Here is a 23,448-nt window from a genome sequence, read left to right on the forward strand (position 1 = left end):
ATGCTAGGACATCTTTTTTCCAGCTGGTCCAGCCCAGCGTAGCCATGAGGAGACAGCCAGGAGAACCACCCCTTTTGTGGTAACAGCACAGGTTTTAAAGTTTATAAACAAACTGTGAAATTTCACCCAAAGAAAGCTTTTTAAAAAACAAAACAAGCTTCCATAACTTCAGCCAGACCTGAGCTCCCTCTCTCCCCATCTGCTCCTTGGGGGCACACCTCACTAGCACCTCAGCGTTTCTCTTTCTAGGAAGGAAGGATTTATCCGTTACACAGAGAAACTAGAGGACATCAACAGATTAGCTACAGTGCGTTTTACTGTGAATAAGTTTGCACCCAGCTTTGGCATCCTGTACCTGCTGGAGGCTATTGACCCCAGAACAGAGAGACTGACTGCTTTCTCATGATCCAGACTCAGTCACCTGATTTTTACATGTTTATCATCCCTGATGGAGACCATCACTGTCACATTACTAAGGTATCAACAGCTGGAAGAGACGACCTGCTGCAGAAGGGCAACATGCTCCCGGCCTGCCTTCCCAAGCTAGGGCAGAGGCAGTTCTGCACCCGAGGTGCCTTGGGAGGGAGTTGGGCAGCTAGAGCCAAGAGTACGACTCTTGTAGAGCTGAACCCTTGCTCCTGAAAGTACCCCAGCACTTCAGTACGCAGCAACTTAGCACCCTTATCTCATTTCTCTATCAAGTTAAAATCCAATGCAGTAATTGGGAATTCTGTTGCRACCATCCCGAGCAGCAGGCTGCTGAAGGATTTTGTGGCTCTTCTTCTAAACCCGTGTCTATATTTTGTATTGACCACATGTTAGAACTGTTAGAACTGCAGGATTTTATTATTTTTCTTTTCTACTTGACAATCAATATAATAGTTCAAAATTGCCATGTGGAACATAGCAAAAGCATAATGAGCAAAGAAAATAGGGAAGGGGGGGAGGGAGAGGGGAATAGGAGAAAGAAAAAAAAAAATAAAAGCACAGAATTTGATCTTTCCGTTGGTGGTTAGGTTCTTAGAAATAAACCAGTAGAGGCCAATAAGGACAAAAGATGTTACTGCAGGAAAGAGAAGAAAGAAGCCACTGGGGGGAATAGAAATAAAGGCCAGTTTGGCTGAAACACCAGAAGACTGACTAAGCAGAAGAGAAATATACTCATTTTCTTGCAGTGGATTTAGTGGGTTTTTCCCTGCTCCAAGATTACTTTTCTAGCACAGATGACATTGAGATGCACGCATTCACAAATATCCATAAGAGTTAAAAGAATGAAAGCCTCCCTATGTCATCAGACAGATGAGGAAGGCAATGAGGAAGGTGAGAGGCACGAGCGGAAGGTGCGAGCCCGCAGAGTGCGGACGGCTGAGCGGCCCCGTGGGAGAGCTCTCGTGGCAGGCAGGTGGCTGCTGCTCGGGGAGGGACTGCCCGGACCTCGCGCTCAGGAGCCCTTTCTGTGCTCGCCCTTTTTTCCAAGCGTGCACTGAGTACATACTGGTTCACTTACCAGCAAATATAAGGAAACCTGAAAGCCTTCAGTGGTCTGTTACTGAAGTAGTCTCAATGCTTGTTTTTAAATTTTCCACATGCTCCATTTTAAATTCTCAGACTAAAGCAGCTGTAGTGCCAGTTTTCAGAGAAATAACTCTCAGAAAGTATTGCTGTTTTCCAAAGACTACACATTACTCTTCCATACAGAAGTAACACTACAACACTCATAACTTAGCCTGGGAGCTCTTGGTGCTAGGTGCTATGCAAAGCCATTTTGAAAGTCCTCCCCTACGAATACTTGCATGACACACTGCTGTGAAGAAGCAAGCTTGATTTTAAAATAGAGCTACAAGGCCTCCAAAATATTTGAGAAGCAACAATTTAAAAATAAAAAGATGCAAAAAAATTTAAGGTGCAACAGTATCAGTTACTGCATCTAATAGCATAAATAAAAGGCATAATAATTACATTTGTTGCTTGTAGAAATGCTTATCCTGTTAGAGTCATTAAATAAATTTGGGGGGTGCATGTGTAATGTTAATACCCTCTTACAGACATCTGCCGAAATGAATGCTCGATGCTGTCACTAATTTTAACAAAGTCAATGCATTTGCACTTTTCGGAGATTAAATTAAGCTGAGCCTGCTCTCAAACAGACCTTTACCTTTAAGGAGTACACACTTTCATAGTACAATATAAAGTACACAATTAACAATATCTGCATGAAGAAGAAAAAGTAAGTTACAGAAAAGTGACTAAGGACTGTCGAAATAGCTTATAAAAATATGCAGATCACTTCTAGAAGAAGTTTAGCATGAGCATGCCATTACTTTCTTCACAAAAAGATAGGAATATGGTTTCACATCTGCCTCATACGTGTTGAGATAATAGTTCCAACAGTCATCTTAAATACTAAACACAACCTTCAGGAAGAAAGGGTGAGGCTGATAAAAGTTTCATAAATATTCAAAAACCAGCCAAACAAGAACAACAGAAAGTCTTACCAGAAAAAAGGGGGGATGCCAAGGAAGGATGTTTATGCCCTAATTTGTACTGTTTTTCATTTAGATCAACACATATAACATTGTAAACTTCACTTTTTTGTGACGTTGTTCCATATCTTCCCAAGGGAAAAAAGAAAAAGAAAAAAGAAAAAGATCTGTGGTCAAAGGCAAAATGCTGGTTGTGGGGAGACAGAGGGGAATTAAGTTTTTCCAAACAGATACAGCACTAAAATTGTTCCTAGAGATTGTGAAGTAGTGAGGAAGATAACACAGATTTCTCTGTTTTAAAACTACTTGGTTAACTTGGCAGTAGGTCCTAAAAGAACACCTCTGAAAAGTAAAATAACCCATACTGAAGGTATTTGAACTGAGTGATGATTTATCTGACCTATCAGACAAATTACAAAAGTAACACAAGTCAATCATACACAGCCCGAAGTAGAACTGGTGTCATTTTGGAATGAAACGATAAGCCAGCAATTAAGACCAAAAAAAAAAGTTTTTCCTTTATAATTAGAAGCAAGCCTGAGAAATGCAACTAAAATGTAAACCGATACAGTTCAGTGCTTTGGGTAGAGTGCATTTTCCCATGCACTTGACACAAAATGTCATGGATAAGACCTCCAGGCAACCTGCTAGATGACAGCTTCAACTATTTTAGTGATGTATTAGTTTAGTATTGCAAGCAAGAAGAAAGCAGGACTGAAGTTTAAGGAGTAGAAAAGGAAGAAACAAGCAAAAAGGGATGTCAAAGACAAAATAACTTACAGAGAACGGAAGATACAGTACCAAAAACAGAGATGACTGAATATGGAAACGGTACTTTCCACTCCACAGCTCAGAGCAGAAATTCTTAAACCAGTGGAAGCTTTCCCATTGATTTAGGATAACATTTAAAGATAAGTCTAAATTATGAATTGTAGATTGTTTTAAAAAATGGGAGACAGCTGTCTTTGGAGAGCTATCCAAATACCCAAAGAGCAAGCCACTAGCTGGGTACACCACCGCAAAAATCTCAAAAACTAAGGAAAGTGCAAAGTTGACTGAGACCACATGCACGGTATTTTAAAGACCCAATGTCAACATTTTGTAATGTTCCACTTCTCCACAGTGGACTTAAAATAAAATTTTATTTTACGTCTAATGTTCAAATGTTAATGTTAAAATAAGAAATAGCTGCAAATTCATTTGCTACTAACAAGAAGTTAAGACCTTGGTAAATACTGTAATCCTTTTTAATTATATAAACCCTGCAGTATTTTCCAAGCAATTCCAAAGCAACCTGACTTGCGTAAAGTTTAAGACATGGTATTTTTGTAGCTCCTGATGACACAGGTCAACTACAGGGATTCATCTCTGACAGGAGTCAATGTTGTTTTGAGCTGGAAGACACCCAGCAAGAAAAAGATTTGGGGACAGATCTCAGCTCAGAGCAGCAGGCTTTCAGTTTGGAAAGGGGACAGATCTAACATTAAAAATGTACTCTTTCAGAAAGACTACAGAAAGATCATACTTACTGAACACCATATGGAATGAAGAGATTTTGCCTTCTAGAAAGCAACAGCTAGACAAAATAACTATTACTGATTGCTAAGATATTTTAAGTATACATATACAGTTTCTTACAGAATATTAAACCTAAGATTTCTTATTAAATGACAATATCCAAGCTTATTTTAATTAGTAGCAATTTCTTTGACTAACCTTGCCCTCCCCCCAAAAAAATCTTAATGCATTTGTAGTATCTAGGTATTTTCCTGCATAAAAATTAGTATTCTTAAATTGGGGGGGGGGGAGCTAAAAATCTTGATACTTGCATAGAGCAAAACAGAAACCCCCCTCCACTCCCCAATATATGAGTCAAATAGCAACTTTTTGGAATTTACATTTTAAGCTTTTAAAGATCAGTCCCCAAATGATATAGCTTATTACTCTTTGGAAATAGGTCGGTCGTGCAATAGATAACATGATGGCCTAAAAAGAATAAGAATAGATCAGATACTCCAATCTATTTTTATTTTCTCAAAAGCTCATGTTAGTTTTACAATACACCTATCTAAATGTGTGTCTTACAAGGAGGAAAATAACTATTTTAAATATTTATATAGTTTCTTAACTCTCGAAATATATTTTGTGTTGCTCTTAGGATATAAACAAAATTAACTTCTAAGTAGCTTATCTTTTCTCCTCCTCAGTTTATTGTGAAGCCCCACTTCAGCAATCCTTACACAGGCCACCCAAACCAGACGTGAAAGAAAAGATCTCATCACAAGGGTCCACTAGATCAACCAATGCCATCAAAATGCTACATACCAAAACAGAACGTGTCTACGCATGACAAAAGTTCAGTTCTTCGAGCTGGCACAAAACAGAGAGCTGGCACAAAGCAGAGAGAACGTGAAAGGAGACAGCTGGGGAAAACAAACTGGGTGCAAACCTTGTCCCCAGTTGTATTTAAGTGTTATCAATAGTCACTAGCAGCTACTCGCATCTTTGAGCCTTGTTCACTAGGAGTTCATGATCTAAAACTATCTAGCATAAAAACACGTATAAATGTCAGTAAAGACCCTCCAAATGCTATGAAGAATATTTTCAGGAGGAGGTAACTACAATTTGATGACAAATCCTAGCTTCTCTCCAAAAGAAACCCCGAAAAGATACTAACACCAGGTTATCAAGACAGAATTCCTAAAGAATTGCAGTTATTTTCTCTGTCTAATATAAATGTGCATATTAATGTAAGTACCCACATACTTGAGCTACTTGTCAAACAACTCACTTTAGAGAGGGGAGGAAAACTTCTTTCTTCAGAAGCAGCAGCTCTAACAACTAGTGCCAGGTAGTTTGAAACAATAGTACCAACAAGCCAGAATAAAAATACCAAAGGAAAAACGTATCTCAAGTTATACTGTTTTCCCAAAACGATGATAACTGTACTACAGCACAGCCTATAATGTTTAGCAGAGTAATAAACACATCTCCAGGTGGCCGCTTTGCAAGTATTTTATTAAGAGACTTTCCCTTCCTGCTTAACAGGCCGCCCAACTCCTGCTCTGACAAGCTCTCATTGAGAAGGGACAAGGATCCCTTTTCTGGGTGCATTCCTCATTAATAAAGCAGCACTTTCAAAGCTGCAGCCTTGCTGCACAGTTCCTTGATGCTACAGTAAAAAAAAAAAAAAAAAAAAAAAAAGGCTGACCAAGTGATTTTAAAGGTTCAGAAATATATAGAGTTTAAGAGCCTTTCCTCATTACATTTGAGTCATACTAAAGAAAGAGACTTGTTTGATTACTCCAAGACAAGTTTTGTTTTGTTTTTTTCCTGTGGACTACTAAATTGAGTTTCCAACTTGGAATGCTTTAATTAAAATTTTTTTCTGGTTATATGGCTGCAAGTGTTAGAGCAGTGAAGTCACCAGTCCTGGAGGTCATCCCCTCTTCAGCTGAAATGCGTAACTTTAAACTCACTAGGAAAGCACAGCCAGTAAAAACAATTAAAAAAAAAAACACACACACACACACCCCCGAAAGAGGTTCAAGTAATCCCATTTTATTCCACATTACAATTGACCAGAACAATAGCGCTGATCAACCACCCTGTTTTAAGCGCAGGAAGTACTCCTCAGCATGCCCAAGCACAGGCAAGAATGCAGCCTGTCACCACACCCTCAGAGATGCTGTGAGGCAAAAGCCTTCCTCCTCCTCTCAACAAAGATCCCACCTTCCCAGGAGATGCTATCTTAGAAGGGGAAAAAAAAGATGATCCATTTTCGAGTATGGTCACCAAACTACTCGGTGCAGAGGAATGGTTGAACCAAACAGTTACTGGCACTTAAAAAACTCATTTCTCTTAAGCCATGCTCCTAGTAAAACTGCTGGAGATTGATGGGACAACCACCAGGCCCTAAACCGAACATATTAGAAAGAGTAGGAAGAGGGCAAACTCCAGTTGGGGGCAGCAGGGACAGTCAAGTCAGCCAGTTTTACAGAATGGCCGTGAGGGAATCAAACCAGTACACCCACCTCATCCAACAGCCCGACTCAGGCTAGACAAGATTTTTGTGAACAGAATCTCATAGCAGACATATCTAAAATAAAGGGGAGATCTTTGTGGGGGTAGATTACTTTAATAACCAGAGAGTAGCTGAGTTATGAGGCATAAAGGCTACATGCTTTTATTAGGATAAATCTGGATATCCTTGATACCCCTGAACTCAAATAAGAAAGAATCAGAAATTTGTAAATTACTGGTTTTATTAACTTCCAGTCGCAATTATTTCCAGCCTAATCTCATACCGTATGAATAACTGGCTTTAACACCACTGACATTTAAGAATGAACACAACACTATTAATTCCTTATCCTTTTGTGTTTCTGGTATCCTTAAAAGATGGGGGTGGTGGGGGGATCCCACAGTATAGGAATTGAGTAGTAGCTCAGTGAGAACAGAGATTGCACTTGACACATCTACATTTTAAATTTCAAGTCTTCTATAGCCCGTAACTGAGCCACTTGCAGAGCTTCCTGGAAAGCAAGGGAAGCCAGAGCAACCCGGCTCAGAGAAACACTGCTCCCTTAAACTGGCAGGAAGGTTTGGGTGCAATGAAACAATCCACAGAGCTACGAGGCTCACTATGACTAAACACTGTTGCAGCTATTCAAGCACAACTCCTGTAAAACACCATCTCAAGGCACAACCACTTCACCAAATTTTCACAAAATGAAAACCTCCCACAGATTTCTTTGCCATAAGCCACATCTGCAGAGCACTTTTATAACAGAGGGGAAAAAAATTCTGCCGCTACTCACAGTAGTAGCAGATTTAGAGACACTCGTCATGCAAAACCATCTGCCTGACATGGACTCCGTACCAGCAGTGACTGGCATCTATCAATACATTGGCTCGGCTGGAACCTAGTGATGTCAGGGAGCAGTTTTGATGCACCAAGCTAGGAACTTCCTAAGGTTCTTCAGAATAAGAGTGGTTTTGAAATGCCTATCACGACAAGGACAGGCAGTCACGGATCTGCCTTGCAGTGAGAAACAAGCTAAGGAAAAAGGTCAAGCCGTATAGGAGCAAAAATATTTCAGAACCCAACAAGTCTGACAAGTAGCTGGAACTAACAACAGATTACAAATAAAGGAATTTTCTGGGACCCATCCCTAGTCCTTGGAGAAATTCTACATTTTTTCTGAATAAAGCTACCGAAGAAATTTCCCTTTTCACTAGAAAAATTTGGGAAGACATATAAATATTTTTTTTAGCATTTAGTCTTTTTAGCATTCATAGACTACCAGCATAGTATGGCTGAGAAGACTTCTTAGTACAAGGGAAGACTTTCTGAGCAACAATATCTCTTTTTAACATTACAACAACAAATAGAATAGAAAGTGTCCAGTGACAATGTAGGTTTGGGCTTTCCTAAAGCGCTTAGAGCTATACTCTCATCCATTCCAAGTCCAGAAAGAGGAAAGAGTAAACAAATCAGGAAAWGACATGAATATGCCTGGTGTGTGTGTGTGAATATATATATTAAATATTTTATATATATATAAAATATAAATGTGATGACAAAGCCAAAAGGCAACCAAGATGAACGATCGGCCAGTTTTGTCTGTGTGCTTGGGGGAAGGGTGCCAGGGTGGGGGTACACTCAGTATTACTTTCTCCTCCTTGAGCAAGAGGGAGCACCCATATTACTAGTAACTTTAAAACTTACTTGTTTTGGTTGCCATTCTTCCCTCTCTGTATCCTAGTATTATGCTAGGTCAGAGAAAGTTAAGAACTGGGAACCATCATCTTAAGTACTTTGTATGATTTAATGCTACTATAGGAAAACAGAGGATCACCAAGAAAAACACACAGCTTGATTCTTGGCTTTTTATAGACCCCAAATAACATTGTCATAGCCTTCAAAAAACAAAATACAAGCCACCAGACTGTGAAGCATAGTTTTCTAGAGAAATACCTACTGGTATAGCTGGGCAAATACTTCCTACGTTAGGCAAAGTTTCCAAGTCATCTTCAGATGCAGTTGCAATTTACACAAACCATTAGTCTAAGAAGAAGCAAAGGGACTGCAAATGGTCCCTGTAACTTTGACACATAGCCATGAGAAAAAAAACCACCATAAGCTAATATTCATAGTTTTGGGTATCCAGCAGCATAGAAGATGGGAGCATGAACTGTAAAAGGCAGAAGATGCTCTCTCAAAGACAACAAATGTGAATTCTGCTACCTCTTCTGGCTATTTTCCCTACCTTCTTATTGCAATGATAATAAACATACACACGTACATACCACTTTCCTTCCCCACTCCATGCCAAAGTACTACAATCAACATTTACCTAATGTTCAAAACGCTCCAGTTTAAATGGAAAAGGGGGGGGGGGGAAAGGAAATGCCACTATTCAAACAACATGACTAGCAATAGTACTAAAAATCTAAAAATACTTCAGACTGAAAAAATATAGTATTAACCCCAGAAATTACTGGTCTTTTAATCACCAAAAGACAGAAACACCATTATAGTATATATTTATTTTCAAACCGATTTTTGGAAAGGCCATTCAATGACAACTAGGCCAGGGACGCACACATACAAAAAGAAAACATTTGTTATTCTCAGATCAGTCAAACACATGTTGTATTTGATGTACTTTGTAACAAGCCTCAGCCTTGTAAGACTTACTCCCAACTGTAGCAAGGTTTGCATGGTCCAAGTCAGACTTATCTGAGTGTTATGTAGTCTGAAAACTTCAACATCACTGTCCCTATTACTTTATTACTTGAATTACAAACTCCAAAGTGCCAGACAAGAGCAGGAAAGCATGGCTCTGGTTAGCTTCATGAAATGACTGTATGAAAACAGTGTGTGGAACTATAGTAAAACCAAGCACACTGTCAGGTGCTGGCTACTCATCATGTATTTTCACTATTAAAAGTAATATTACACATAAAATGCAGGATAGACGAACTTCTAAAAGCTTTTTGTAAGTAGTTATTTTAATTTCCATTAATATTTTCTATTAAAGTTGKTATCAGAAATTGTGATTAACTTCTACATACGGGTTTACACAGGTGTTTAAGTGTATTCAAACTTCAGAAAAGTTACGTCTTTAATACATCGGAGAGCAGGTAGCATTTAATTCAACTAATTTGGACATAGGAACTCAGTTTTCAGTTAAAACTTCAGAGACTAATCCAAAAGCAGCTGTAACTGCTCTTGGGGTGGGGGTGGAAAGGAACAGAAATCCAACAGTGTATTTGGCTGATAATTATGGCTTTTGGCAACTAGTTACAGATGTATTTTTTTGAGAAACACTGAAGATGTTATTGCAGCTTCATTTTTTTAGTTTCTAAATTGAGACACATGTGCAATGAATTATCTCAAGATTAAACTTTACAGATGATACCCCATATCCCAATGAAAGTTAACTATTTTCAACAACTGACAGTTTCATAAAAAGGAATACATACACAGCCTACTTTCATTTTCTCAGTATTTCTCCATTGCTTTTCTAATAGACTCACTTTGGTCAAAGCTCTGTTATACTAAGCACTACGTAAACACCATCTGAAATAAAACCAAAAGCCTCAGTGCAGATTTGTATTTTTCAAATAAAGAGATGCTTGTTACTTCCACCTCAAACTTACTCTTACCAACACAAAGTGACAATCGGGTTCAAGCAGCCAGCGCCAACTTGGTTACCTGGCAGCAAGTGCAAGGCGCAGAACAGAAAAGAACTACTAACTTTATAGTCTAAACCGTTCAGAAGTAACTGTTCAAAATTTTCAACAGGTTTCTGCATGCAAAAGTTCATTTCTTCTCCCTCCACTGACTTTTACTTCCAGTCTTTGCATACCTACATCCCAATTTTTTGGGGGGAGGGGGCAGGGAGGGGGGTGTTTTGTTTTGTTTTTTAACCAGATCCTCACTCTCCTGCACCGCACCTCCCATTTCGTTTCACTTCCATAGTTTTAGAAATTCTCCCCCTCCATACAACTGATGAAATCCTTCCATTTTAAGGCCAGGTAGAACAGCTCTTTGTCATTTATTCCATCTACGTTCTGGCATCCTGACCCACCATACTTCCTACAAACTCCCTATAATTTGTCATGCATTAGTAGCTGGTAGATTTCTATTTAAAAAGCTACCTAAAAATAATGCATATGAACTGTAAAAGCTGTTTGAACACATGTAACAAAAAGGAACTTCCCAGACTCAAAGGCTTTCGCTAAAGTAAGCCTGTAGTTGTGAGCCATTAAAATAAAGATTGAAATAGCCTTCCATTTAATCTAATAAGAATGCATAAACACAGTGTGAGAAATAACTAATATGTATACCAGAAGACCACAGAAGACCTGAAACAGGCTTTAAGGGGAAGAAGTAGTATTCTTTGTCTCTGGGCCAAAAAATTAAAGGTCTAGAAAACTCAACAMCCTACTAGGCTATTGCCTCCTTCCGCGTGCTGGCAGCGCCACCGCCACCTGCCCACCTCACAGGCGCAGGCACCAGGCAGGCACGATCCCTGCACGCCAAAGGACTTGGGAGAGCCAGTGGACAAAACACAAGGAGGAGGGGAGAAAAAAACAAAAAGCCCACAAACATTAAACTCCTTCTCTGATTATTTTACCTGCATTTCCCAAATATTTTTCAGAGAAAGGATGGTTTCTGCAGAAGAAGCCTGAGGAGCGAGCAGCAAGAGATGTCGAGGCTCCCTGGGGCAGTTGCTCCACGGCTGAGGCTCCCTCCCTCCTCCACTTGCCACCCCCTTACTCCCAACTGTTCTAGCTCCATGAACCTACACGATCTCACCCCATCCCTTTACCTTTTGGTAAATGCTAAGTACTATTAAACAAATAAATACATTTATACTAGAAATACAGCTCTTTGCATACACATAGCTGGTCAGGTATTTTTCTGTATACTGTTCTGATATATACTCAAAAACACATCAGAGGGGAAAAAGCCACGGGCATATATACGCCTTGGAGTAGTTCCAAATACACTGGTCCAGCAGGAAAGATAAATACCTCCGATTTAGCCAAACTAATTTTACTTAGTACACCAGACTACTAGGTCAGTTGCAATGTCTCAGTTGCAGAGGGCAGCAACTTCACAGTATTAATTTATTGTGTTTTTTAGGTCATCTGACTATATCCTTAAAAGGCTGCAGGAAAAAGAGCATTAACCTTAAGAAGGAACACTATCACAGACAAGGTGGATGGCTAAAAACCCTTCAGACAGATATCTGTAAGAAGATCTGTCATACAGAACTTCTTTTGGAAGACAAACTGTTCAAATGCTATCTAAAAATAAAAACAAAGATTTCTTTGGTCCAAAACACTGCAAAGCTTTGCTTAACTTACAGCTCTACACAAATAAGGAAAGGAAAGCAGAGCACTTAAGTAATGGAAGGACATTATTAAAAAAATTTTTTTTTCAGTACTTGAGTGTTCCCTTGTCCCCTCTCTAAAAGCACATATAAAGCCTCAGCTGAAGGTAGTTCACTTTAATTTTGAGATTTCTTAGCATCCTGCATCACCAATTCAAAGTACCTAAAAAGACAACTCATATCTGTRTTGTGCTAATTACCTCTCAACCCCCTGCTTCCCCCCCACCCCCAAAAAGACATCAGTAGGTTCAAGTTTCCACGTGACAGGCTAACAGATGTACTGCCTTAGACAATTCAGAGACAGCATGCCTTAGTCTCACAACACCTAAACCTTCCATCACCAACCTGCCGGGCATGCACCAACACTGCGACTCTGTAGGAATCCACATCTCAAGTCCTTTCCAAGTAAGCTAGTAACCGCATGTCGTTAACTTGGCTCATGTGAACTAAGGGAATAATCACACAAACAGCTCAGAAGGCATTTTTGAAGGGTGTCCTAAGTTAGGAGCCCAGATTCCCCTTGAAGTCATCAAGGGGAGAAAGCACCGTCAGAGAACGACTCATTACCTACGTAGCAGTGCTTCAACATTCTGAAGTGTTGGGTAACAACCCTCCACTCCTTTGAATTCATAAAGAATTTATATACCTACTTCCAAAGAACCTCTAGATTTAATGATTTTATGGCCTAGCTAGAACACTGAAGCTTTAATCCAACTGCTCTTATCCAAGAAATATTTTGCTTAAAAATATATATAATTTATAGTATATTGGCATCTCAAAAACCTCAATCATTTTCACTGTATTGAGTACTATAAACAGATCCAAAAACCCAAGACACTGTGACATTAGGATAGGAGAAGAGACTATACTTTTTTCAGCCTTATACATTTGCAATGCAGCTACATAAACATGTACATTTTCTACACTAGCAAATATTACTATGTTAAGCAGTCAGAGAATCTCTATCAATATATTTTGTCAGCAAGAAGTCCCTTATGAAGGAATACATATGTTTTAGGTTAGACCAAAACATCCTCAGCACAGTAATTTAAGTTTTTGATATACAGTACTAAAAATAGAACTTTTAAAACAAGTTCTGCAGTTGTAGGAGTCTCCTCCTCAAACGTCCAGAATCTATGTTACCATCTTGTTCCTTCCCCATTGTTAGACCCAGTTTCACAGCATCTTTCTGGGCCAGGTTTTTGAGAAAAAACCTCTGGGCATTTTGTCAGGAAGCCAGGCTGTAAGTCAGCACAGAGCACTTCTCTGCACGGTTGACCAGGTGAGTGGAACATCATGAAGCCTCTAAGAAGGTGCTAGGTGACACTAACAACAAAAGACTACAGGGCTAGCAGCTGAGGAGGCTTTTGTAACAAAAACCTATTTTGTAGTAGTAGCAACATAAGACCTTTGAGAAAATTGTATGATAAGTTAATAACCGATTAAAACACCTTTCAATTTAACTCCATTTAGAGAAAAACACAGAAAAGCCCTGTATGAGGTAGAAAATGTTTGTGTTTACACAAATAGGAGAAGATTTATCCCCCACTACTAGAGTTCAGAAAGACAGTAATACAACATCCAAGTTCTCCCACAGATCCTCCTTTATAAGAGGTATAATTTCAAGATTAGGGGTCAGGAGGGAAACAGAACCACGATAACCTCCCACCGCTGTTCAGAAGTCAAGCCTCGTCATGCACAGGGAACCAAGCAGAGGCTCAAAACTGAGCCATGCACGTGCCACTGGGCTGTGTTCACTGAGCTCTCCCTCGAGAAAGGACAGGTGCCACCAGACATGGCAAGCTCCAGTCTCCTGGCTCTGTTCCTATTCCCATCTCATAAGCTCTTTAAATCATACTTGTTGGCATTGGGATGGGGGAGATACTTGACTCACAAGTACCACCTATTTAAGGGTTCTTTTCATAATAAGATCACTCCTGATGAAAGAAACAGGGCAGGAGAAAAATGAAATACTTGCATTACTATTATCTTCATACAACTCTAAATATCCTGCAGTACAAAAGAAATTATTTCTTTTTCCACATTATTGCTTTAATCTCAGTGTCTAAACTCAAAAAACGCTACTGTGCCAATTCATGTTTTCTTGGATCTCTGCAACAGTCAACATAAGTGTCCTAGAACACAGAAGCTGAACACACTGTAAAAAACCCTCATCTGCTAGACAGGATCATACAAACTAGATCAACTGAAGTAATAATATATTCAACCTCCTACACCTCCACTCTAAATTACAGTCAGTTTGCTAAAAGTAAAACCACACAACCCCTCTCCCTTATAAAGCACGTTCTCAAAATTAATGAATCTAGAGGCTGCACTAAGATGGTTATATAACATCAGCAAATTCAATTTATTTTCCTGGTCCTGTCTATTTTCTGCTAGTCTTTATAATCATCCTCTTTGTTTCCAGTTTCCTTACCAAGTGATCCTGTCACAATTTCACCTGTTCTTAACTTCCCAGTCAAATATACCTGTAATCTACTCAGCTGCTACACAGTTATTTTACAGTAGCACCTAGAGACCCAGTCAAGCTAGTCACTTCAAGTACTTACACGGGGGGGGGGGGGGGGGGGGGGGGGGGGGGGGGGGGAGACCCAAAACACCTTACTCTAAAGAGCTTGTGGACATGGTTAAAAGCAAGTTAAAACTGATGACCTGAACAGGAGAATGCAAGACACAAAGTAATTATGCAGAGTTTGTTTTTGCAAAGACAGATACCTTCACATCGAATGCAGTGTTTTGGGGTTAGGTGAACAGCATTCACATTTCTTGGTTGCCGCTGGTTTGCTTACAGCTCTTTTCTCCTAGTTGAGTATTTGGGACGATGGCTGCGCTGTTTAAAAACTGTACCCTCAGATCTGTACCCTGAGACTGAGGGAGACAATTTAAGAACTTGACTGCTGCCATCTCAAGATGCTTTTCTCGATTCATGAGTACATGAATGATTAATACTTTCCCAAAGTACACAGGGAGGGTTTGAAAGACATTGCTGCTAGTATTCTTTCAACTGTTCCTTTTTTCAAACATCACTGCTATACAACAGGTGGAGAACTAGCATTTTCTCGTTTCCTTAGAATTTAAATATCACTGTGAAAAATGCTGGCGACAATAGAGGAGGATCTASTGGATTGCAGTTTCCAATGCTTGTTCTGAATTAGTTTACCTCATGCTAATGCCTGGGAGATCAATTCAGTACCAAAGTTCTTCATTTCATTAACCACATTTTACCCATATTTTCTTCACTAAACTTCCAAACTGCACAAAAACAATCATGCTCATTAATGCCTAACTGAAATTTTGACAGAATGGCCACTTCTTAAAGGAACTGTTCTTTTTCTCAAGATAACAATAACATCTTGATGCCATATTAACCTACAGGTCTTGCAGGAACACCCTATTCCCAAACAAGTCTTTGTACAGCAGTTAAACTTTTCAAGAACATGCACAGTCCAAGTTCCCTCTGTGCTCCCAAATAAGGGCTGGAGAAGTCCACGTTACTCAAGAATTACAAAACCTAAGGTTTCTAAAAAGCAAGGATAGATGGCAGGCTACTTTGAAATGCTGATTTCAACTTGAAGAACCATGTCGTTGTATGGCGGTAGCTGGCTGACAATATTCCCCCCACCCCCTGGAGATGTCAGGGCACATCCCACCATCGATGACTAACGAGCACAAAGAATTTGGGGTGCATCAGTCAAGTCATGACTGAAAAACTAATACCTGACATCAATTCAGGCTGCTATTTTTGAAGCATCATACTTAAGTCAGTGAATTACTTCCTGTCAGTACTGCGTGGATTTTCTGATACCAGCACAAGATAAGAAACACGCAGGTGCCTGAACTGTGATGGAATGAATCTTTACTTTCAGTCAACAGGCACAATGCACCCTGGAAGGGACAGATGATAAAATGATACTCTGAGGAGGGGAAGGTTACAGCAGTGGGAAGCAGCCAGTTACAACCAGAAATGAACAAGTAAACAGAACAGTGAGAAATTTCCATAGAGATTTGTTTCCACTAACGGACACCTTTTCAAAGTGTAAAAAACACTTCCAGAGGTCATAAGGATTCCCCTTTTATATCGCTGGTTCTCACAAAGGACCTACAGGAGTCTGTCTTTGGTGGAGGAAAGTTCAAAACCCCTTATAACAAAGCAGAACTATATGCATGCACACAGATGCTAGATAATAAAAACCCTTCTTAAATGCTGAGAAAAGTCAGACTCCACCTCATTCAGCTACAGTCCTTTCACTTTACTTCCACAATTTGATCCTGGAGAACTATGTTGCTTCAGCGAACGTTGGTYAATGCCAGCAACTCAGCCCCATTCCACTATTAACCATCACTTCCAGACCAGAGAAGTTTTTACTGACCACTGAACATGTTTATCTTAAAGAAAGCCTCTTTGGAGGCCCCAAGTCTTCCTAAATGGAAACACCTGCATACAAAACATCTACAAAAGGATGATACTATCTTTTACTGGGACACTCCACCTGCTGCATCCACCTCCTTGTCACGCCAATGCCTATCCTAGGAGAGCAAGAGTAGAGAGAGGGAGAGTTCAGCCTCAGTACAAAGGACCACAGCACATTTAAGCTTCCAATACACAGGCGGGATGCACAGGACACTGCCCTTTTGGGAGCATAAAAAGCCACCGTTACCCAAAGAGATTCAATCTGTTGAGTTTGAAGCATAAGCATAGCCATAAGCAGATTCAATATTACTAAATACTTGCAAGGAAAGAATCCTTCACGAGTTTTTCTTAAATCATGAGCATTCAAAACATTTTTAGTAAGTAAATAAATATAACTTGAGTGCACAAAACATAAATATGCCACAAGGGTCAGAAACACAGTAAAAAGCAGCCTACTAAATAACTGGATGTCTTTCTCTGCTGAGCTAAATACTTATTAACTATTAATTACACTCCATCCAGAACAGTATCTCTAGATCCCTGTTCATTATTTTTTGGTTTTGCTAGCAAAACTGCGATAACGTAGAAGTGTTCTAATACATATCAAAAGATAACTTGCAAAGTGTACACTGAGCTTTGCAATTTTTTCCACTGCACGTCATTTGAGCACACAGAATATTAACCACCTTTGTTATATTCATGCTTAACATAGCCACAAAAAGTCTAAAATGTGCTCCAAAACAGCTGTTGGATTGGATTCTTAAAGTGTTCATTCTCAAGCTATGTTTCATTAAAAAACAAAAACTCTAAAAATAGAATGAACAAATAAACATTTTATATTAAAATGCAGGCTTATTTATTGAAGTAATATTAAAAAGTTACTTGTGAACAAATGACTTTCACACAGAAAACAGATTTTAAATTCCTTTAAAATATTAACCCTGATCATGCATCTGGCCTCAAAGCCCAGAAATTAACCCAGAAGCAACCTTTACCTTTTTCCCCCAACATACATCAACATCTGCCATATCTTCCACATGCTATAATTTTGCCACTTGGGTTAGTTTTCTTATGTTTGGTAGGTTTTTTTTTTTTCCTAACTTCAAAAACTAGTATCTTGTAAGATAAGTAAGAAAGCATTTCTTCTAAGAACCTTCTATGTCAGTCAAGGATAGATAACTAATATTAATTTACTAAGAACCACAAATCCCTTCCCAGAAAGGAGACTTTTCATTTGCATGAAAAACAACAACAACCCTTTCCACCATTACAAGTTCTATTTCACATTTTCTTAATTTTTTTGCTTACTTTCTCCTCCCATAACAGAAAGCAGCAAAAGAAAAGTCCTATCATTTGTTTTATAAATCTGAAATATATTTTACAGATTTTTTAAAATAATAATGGACTAGTACAGATTTATTAATATGAGAAAAGATTTTTATCTGACACCAAGTCTCTGTAAAATTTGAGGTTTTAATATCCTGGACTACAAATTTTGCCTGCAGAAAAACACAGAAGGCAGCAAAAGAGGAATCCAAAACCTATGAATCTGTACACATGAAAGTGACAGACCACAGTGGCTGTTTTCCCAAATATTTCAAGAAGTTTAAGGTGTAAAGCAACATATAAGAGGAAGACTTCACACTAATTTTCCACCATACACTACCGCTTTTTAAATATTGTTTTTTTTAAATCATTCCTGTCAGAGAAATGACCTTCAAGAGAATATCCTCCAATTTCTAAGATTCTATACCTCCAATTTCTTCTTATGAAAACTTGATACATTTAGCCTTCACAAACCCATCAGTAGCAATACTAAACACTGCAGAGCTCTTCACTGCCATTTTTTCCCTCATCACAAGTTTCCTTTGAATCTCTACTCCACTGGGAGAAAAATCACCGAATTACTTCCATCTCACTTGGACACTTGCTTTGTGGTCAAAAAGTGAAGGTATCAGATGTAGGAATTTCATTTTAAATACTAAAAGAGGTTCCAAGACACCTACCTTGAGTCAAGACACTTGCATTCTCTCAATTCTCCTCTACTCCTACCATCCTTAGTTGCAAAACTATGAGCATTTCCTTCCTTCCAGTAGCACACTAGCCTCTTTACACATGGCAGAGAATAGATACTATAAATCTTTTTCCAGCAGTAAAAGTATCTGCCTCACTTGCATCAAGTATTTGGAGCTTTGAGCAGTAAAATTTCCACCTACTTTGTATCACCTGAGTGACCACATATGGTGTATAAAATAGACAGCTATAAGAGACAAGAAAGCCAGCTGTGGCAAGAAGCTAATGCAAGTGTGGGGAAGGGGATGAAATGGGAGGGAGACCAGTCAAGTAACCAACCCAACACACTCATGCAGATCCACCATCAATGCAAGTGCTCTAACACTTCCTTTCCTACTGAAAAACCTAGAGATTGAAAAAATAGCCATTCACAGAGTTTAAGTTATAAAAACAATTGATTTTGGACCTCTTTCCCTATTAGAGTTAAAAATAAAATTCTGTAAGGGGGGGGGGGAGAAGAGAGAGAGAGGAAGAGAAAAAACCCACCCAAACACCACACTTAATCCAGTGCACTCTCTCAGACTCTCCTGAGAGGAGAGCTGGTGGGGTGAAGGGCAGAGGGAGGAATTGTTCAGTATGAGCTTAGAAATTGCCATCTTCTCCCATAGTTTCAGCTGAAGAAACTGCTATTCATATCTTCTCCCCCACATGCCACCCCCCCAAAAAGAGGATTTGCTGGTGCTAAGTAACAGCTGTATTGCATACTAAGAAGGTCTTAACTGAGTTGTAGGCAACACAGCAATCCATACCACTCAACAGAAAATGTACATACACAGGCAGCATGTATGAGAAACACCTCACAGTAATATTAATTAAAGTTCACAAAACTTTGGTACAATCACTAGTTTCTGCAGCAGCAATCCTAGGCCTTGCATATGGGCAGGAGACAGACAGTTCCCTAAGCAATATGCACCCATTAAACCGTACAGACAAGCAGTTAACATATATTGGGGTTCCCATCTGGTACTAAGTAAAACATACAGCAGTAACATACACTAGTTAAATGCAGTTACCAGAAAGAAAAAAACTAAAACTATATAATATAAGCTAGACTTGGAGAGAAAAAGTCATATATTTAGAGCTCAGACTAGATTTACTGCCAGGCAATAGACTGTTGAATACATATAATCAAACATACACAGAACAATATTATGCTAACAAAATTTTAAAGAGCAGCAGTTGGGTAAAAGACTAAAAACATCCTTTATTTCAGTGATTTCTTTCTACATTGCAAGTGTGAGAACCATTTACTCTATCATGATGCCACCTATTAGTCAGAAAACGGCAGCATTCCTGCGATAAACAGGAAGGGAAGAGCTGCTACATAACACAACAGGTTTTAAAAAAATCTGTCAGTTCCCTTCTGCACCCAAGACCCAGTGCCCTCCCCCCCCCCTTTTTTCTTTAAACTCCACACATTTTGAAAGTGAAGCCAAGTTTGGCTCCTTCAGCTTAGATTTTCAGGAAAAAGAGAAGCTTTGTAAAGGTATCTTTTGTGCTCTGTATAACACAGACTGGAAAGGAGAGAAGCTTCCTTTAACAAAAAGGAAGCAATAGACATGGTCAAAGATCTGCAAACGCTCAGATGTCAGAGTGTTGGGAATGGAAGAGAATCACACAAACAAAAGAGAATCGTACAAACTGAAAACTTCTACAAAACTGCCAATGATTGTTGAGAGAAATACTATAAAGGGAAAAGAAGAAAAAAAAAGCATGTTTCGGTGCCCTTAGTGGACAAATACAGAGCTGCAGACACTTCACGTAAAGAACAGGTCAAAATTAGTTTTCATCTGGCGTAAAGCAAAGCCATACTGTGTATTAGTTGCTCACTGTAAACATAGAAGAGTTTTGGATTCCCAAGACAGAAAAGCCCGAGATGAGAAGAGGGGGAGGAAAAAAGCTGCATCAGCACCAGCTTCTCTCCCCCACTCATCATCATGAACAACAGAGACAGGAGGCCAATCCTGTAATAAAACCCAAAATTTAACACCATTTTAAGAAAATACCAGGATTCCACAACTTTTTTTTTTTTTAATGGGACAGCCTCAGACAAAACAGGATGGCTGCCAACATAAAGTTGTCACTATTCCATCTATAGGAAGCATGGTATCTGTATGGAGATCAAAATCATGGCAACTAATTCATGGCCTTGAACATCCTAAACTCCAGACAGTATCAGGCAAATCCTTTAACAGAAATAATTATGCAGAAAGTAATTTTGAAAGTGGCACTGAACTTCATTTTGCCAATATAAAAGGAGTGCAATAGTTTGTCAGTGCCCTTTCTGGTACTTGCAAATTTTAACAAATACCTTTTTTCAAGATATTATAATGATTTTATAAAATACATTTTTCAGATTGAAAAATACAAGGAATAAAATGGAGTTTCCTGGGAATTCTTGAATCAGTTATTACAGACAAATGCTTCCACTGTCTGAATGGAGGTTGGGGGGAAGCTTCCTGTCAAAAATTTACTTTCACCTGACAAATGACATGATTTAGTAGGACAGCTCTACAGAAAGTTTTAATTCCAGATCATTTTCTAAGCAGCATGTAGTAAGGAGGAGATGCTTCAGACATGTTATACTGCATATTCAAAAGACTCCAAACTTAACAGTTAATCAATTATTTCTAAATATTGTAAAGGCACAATCAACATTTTGAGACAGATTCAGAGACCAACCCAAATGTTCCTTCCCAGTACAAGGTTGATAAATCCACCTTTAATGGTCTCTGGTGTACCGGGCATGCTAGAGAAGTGGGAGGAGATGTGGATGGAATACAAGTATTCCAGCTATCGATAGCTTTATAAAGGTTCTTCTGAGAGCAAGCAGCAGCTAATTTAAATTAGAACAGAATAGCATCTACACCAGTCCAGGTTATGACTGAGGACTAAGAATCCATTATTAAAGTTGCTCCCTTACCTACCCTTTCCCCCCAGTGTATCAGCCAGTTGTACAGGATGAACAAATAGCAGCCATTAAGGCTCATGCAAGAGCCAGTGTAAAATGCTGCCCCAGGCCCCCCTAGACTTCCCAAACCAGTGAGCTATCAGCTCACTCCTGGACTTGCACAGAGAGAGGAGGAAGAGGTAGTACCGCCTCTCTTGATAAAAATATTCAAAGCATTTCAAATTAAAAGCCATATATTGTTTGACTGTGAACTGCAATGTGTTCCCCAAGTACATATTTTCCTAACAGTCACCTTCCATAAACCCACATACTCTTCCGCAGATAAAAATCAGGATATTAGTGCATTTTTATTTCTCTAACACTGTGTCCAGATGATTAACAACATTGAAATTTTCCAGGTCTTTCCTCAGAAGCAAGTAAGATAACCATTTACAATGCTTTCTGAAGAACTAGTTCAAAATCTAAAGTGTTTGAACTTTCCACAAGATCCTTTCTCTAGGTTGTGTCTCAACTTATTTCCTACAATATCGGTGTTTTCACAACATAGCACTGTATTTTAGTAAGAATATATAATTTTCTTGTACCATATGTATGGTTCATTGCACCCACAAACGTACCTACGGCTTCACAACTGTCATATTATTGTTGCATCTTGAAACTGCAAAAAAATAAAAGAGTCTATAAGAACACAGAATGCAAGTTATATGAATGTAGTTTATTCTCACAGAAATGCCCACTGTTCCTCTTGGGATTTTTTAACTTAATTGCACAAACAATTAAGGCAACTCCTACCCTCCCTTACCCACAAATAAGGGCTCTGACTAATGCCCAGTAGCAAATTAGAGAAGTCTGCCAGCTGAAGCAATTCTCAGTCCTGCCAGCTGCCCCTTAGAAGTTGTTGCCCCAATGACAGATGGCTCTACAGTTCATGTGGCAATTCAAGAGCAGCTCCAGTTTTCAACCTAGCATAATTAAGTAAACCAACTGCAATTTCCCTTTACCTTAATATGCTGTCCTGAAAAATCAAAGCACCACAGGAACCATGTTTTGAGCTGCTCAGTGATCCCTGCCTTGAACAGGGATCAGCCAGGAGCACAGGACAAATTACAACTGAGAGCAACAACCCCCTCTTCAACCATCCACTTTTCATCCTGTATTACACGAAACAAGCTGAGCACTAAAATAAGTCCAGAAAGAAGATGGGTACTGTACCAAGAGACAGTACAGTTCAAAAACTAGACTATCAACTACAGAGACTTGGGAGCATCAAGTTCAATCTTCTGCTTCGCCACAGACATGGTTCCATCATCAGGTTAAAGCAATTTAAGACTATAAGGCTGCCAGAAAGGACAGTACAGCCCTTTTCCACACCTGTCTCCATCAGCTCTTTTGCATAATGGCTAGGGATTGTACAGACACAGTGTCACTAGTATTAATGAAGGAAGGAGGAGGCAAAGCGCCACTGAGAAAATCCCTTTTGATGGCCATCTGCAGTTAGACTGTCTAAACCAAAGGTGGGACTGCATCTACAGATTTCCCTAGTGTCTTCGGGCAAGTCATGTTGTGTCATTTCTTTATGCTTTCAGTTCCTAATGTTGAACTCTGAACAACAGTACTTCCCTACATCCCAGGTGTGTTATGAGGACAGCTACAGCAAAGACTGGAGAGTCTGCAAGACACAAGAGCAGTGCAAGACGCATAAATATCCAAAATAATTATACAAAAGAGATTCTCTACCAGTACCTAAAGTTACTCTAGACAATCACTAGAATCACCATAAGAAATGGTGGGATAAGAGACATTTCCCCGCATTCACTGCAACTCCAAGGCAAGACCTTAAGGAAGCAGAGAAGGAGTAAAGTTGAGTGCACTGATGAGTCTCTTTTTTACACCACTGAAGGCTTGATAGTTTTTTCCTAAACAAGCTCTTAGAATATAGAAAAATAAGAATTTTTATGAAAAGATCAGTAAATCAGAAACCTTCTGGACTGGAAACTGCTACTTAGCCTAACTCCATCTAATGTAACATTAGTCTTTCAGTATTTATAGTAATAGCAAACAACCACAGAGTTTCCTCTCTGTTTAAACAAAAAAGTTAAATATGCACACATGCATAAACTTTGCAGTGAGCCTCTATTC

At 39.1% G+C, this 23,448-nt stretch overlaps 1 protein-coding gene across 4 annotated transcripts in view; it reads right to left on the reverse strand.

Moving 5' to 3' along the window:
- Positions 1-21,945, reverse strand: part of FBXO11 (F-box protein 11) — a 61,146-nt gene extending 39,201 nt beyond the window's left edge. For all 4 annotated transcript variants that reach the window (XM_026084451.1, XM_026084450.1, XM_026084453.1 and 1 more), the window contains exon 1: positions 21,927-21,945. The gene's annotated coding sequence lies outside the window, so the exon portion shown is untranslated. The remainder of the gene's footprint in view (positions 1-21,926) is intronic.
- Positions 21,946-23,448: the final 1,503 nt, after the last annotated feature.

Source organism: Apteryx rowi, unplaced genomic scaffold (assembly GCF_003343035.1).
Source record: "Apteryx rowi isolate R43461 unplaced genomic scaffold, aptRow1 scaffold_64, whole genome shotgun sequence".
NCBI lineage: Eukaryota > Metazoa > Chordata > Aves > Apterygiformes > Apterygidae > Apteryx > Apteryx rowi.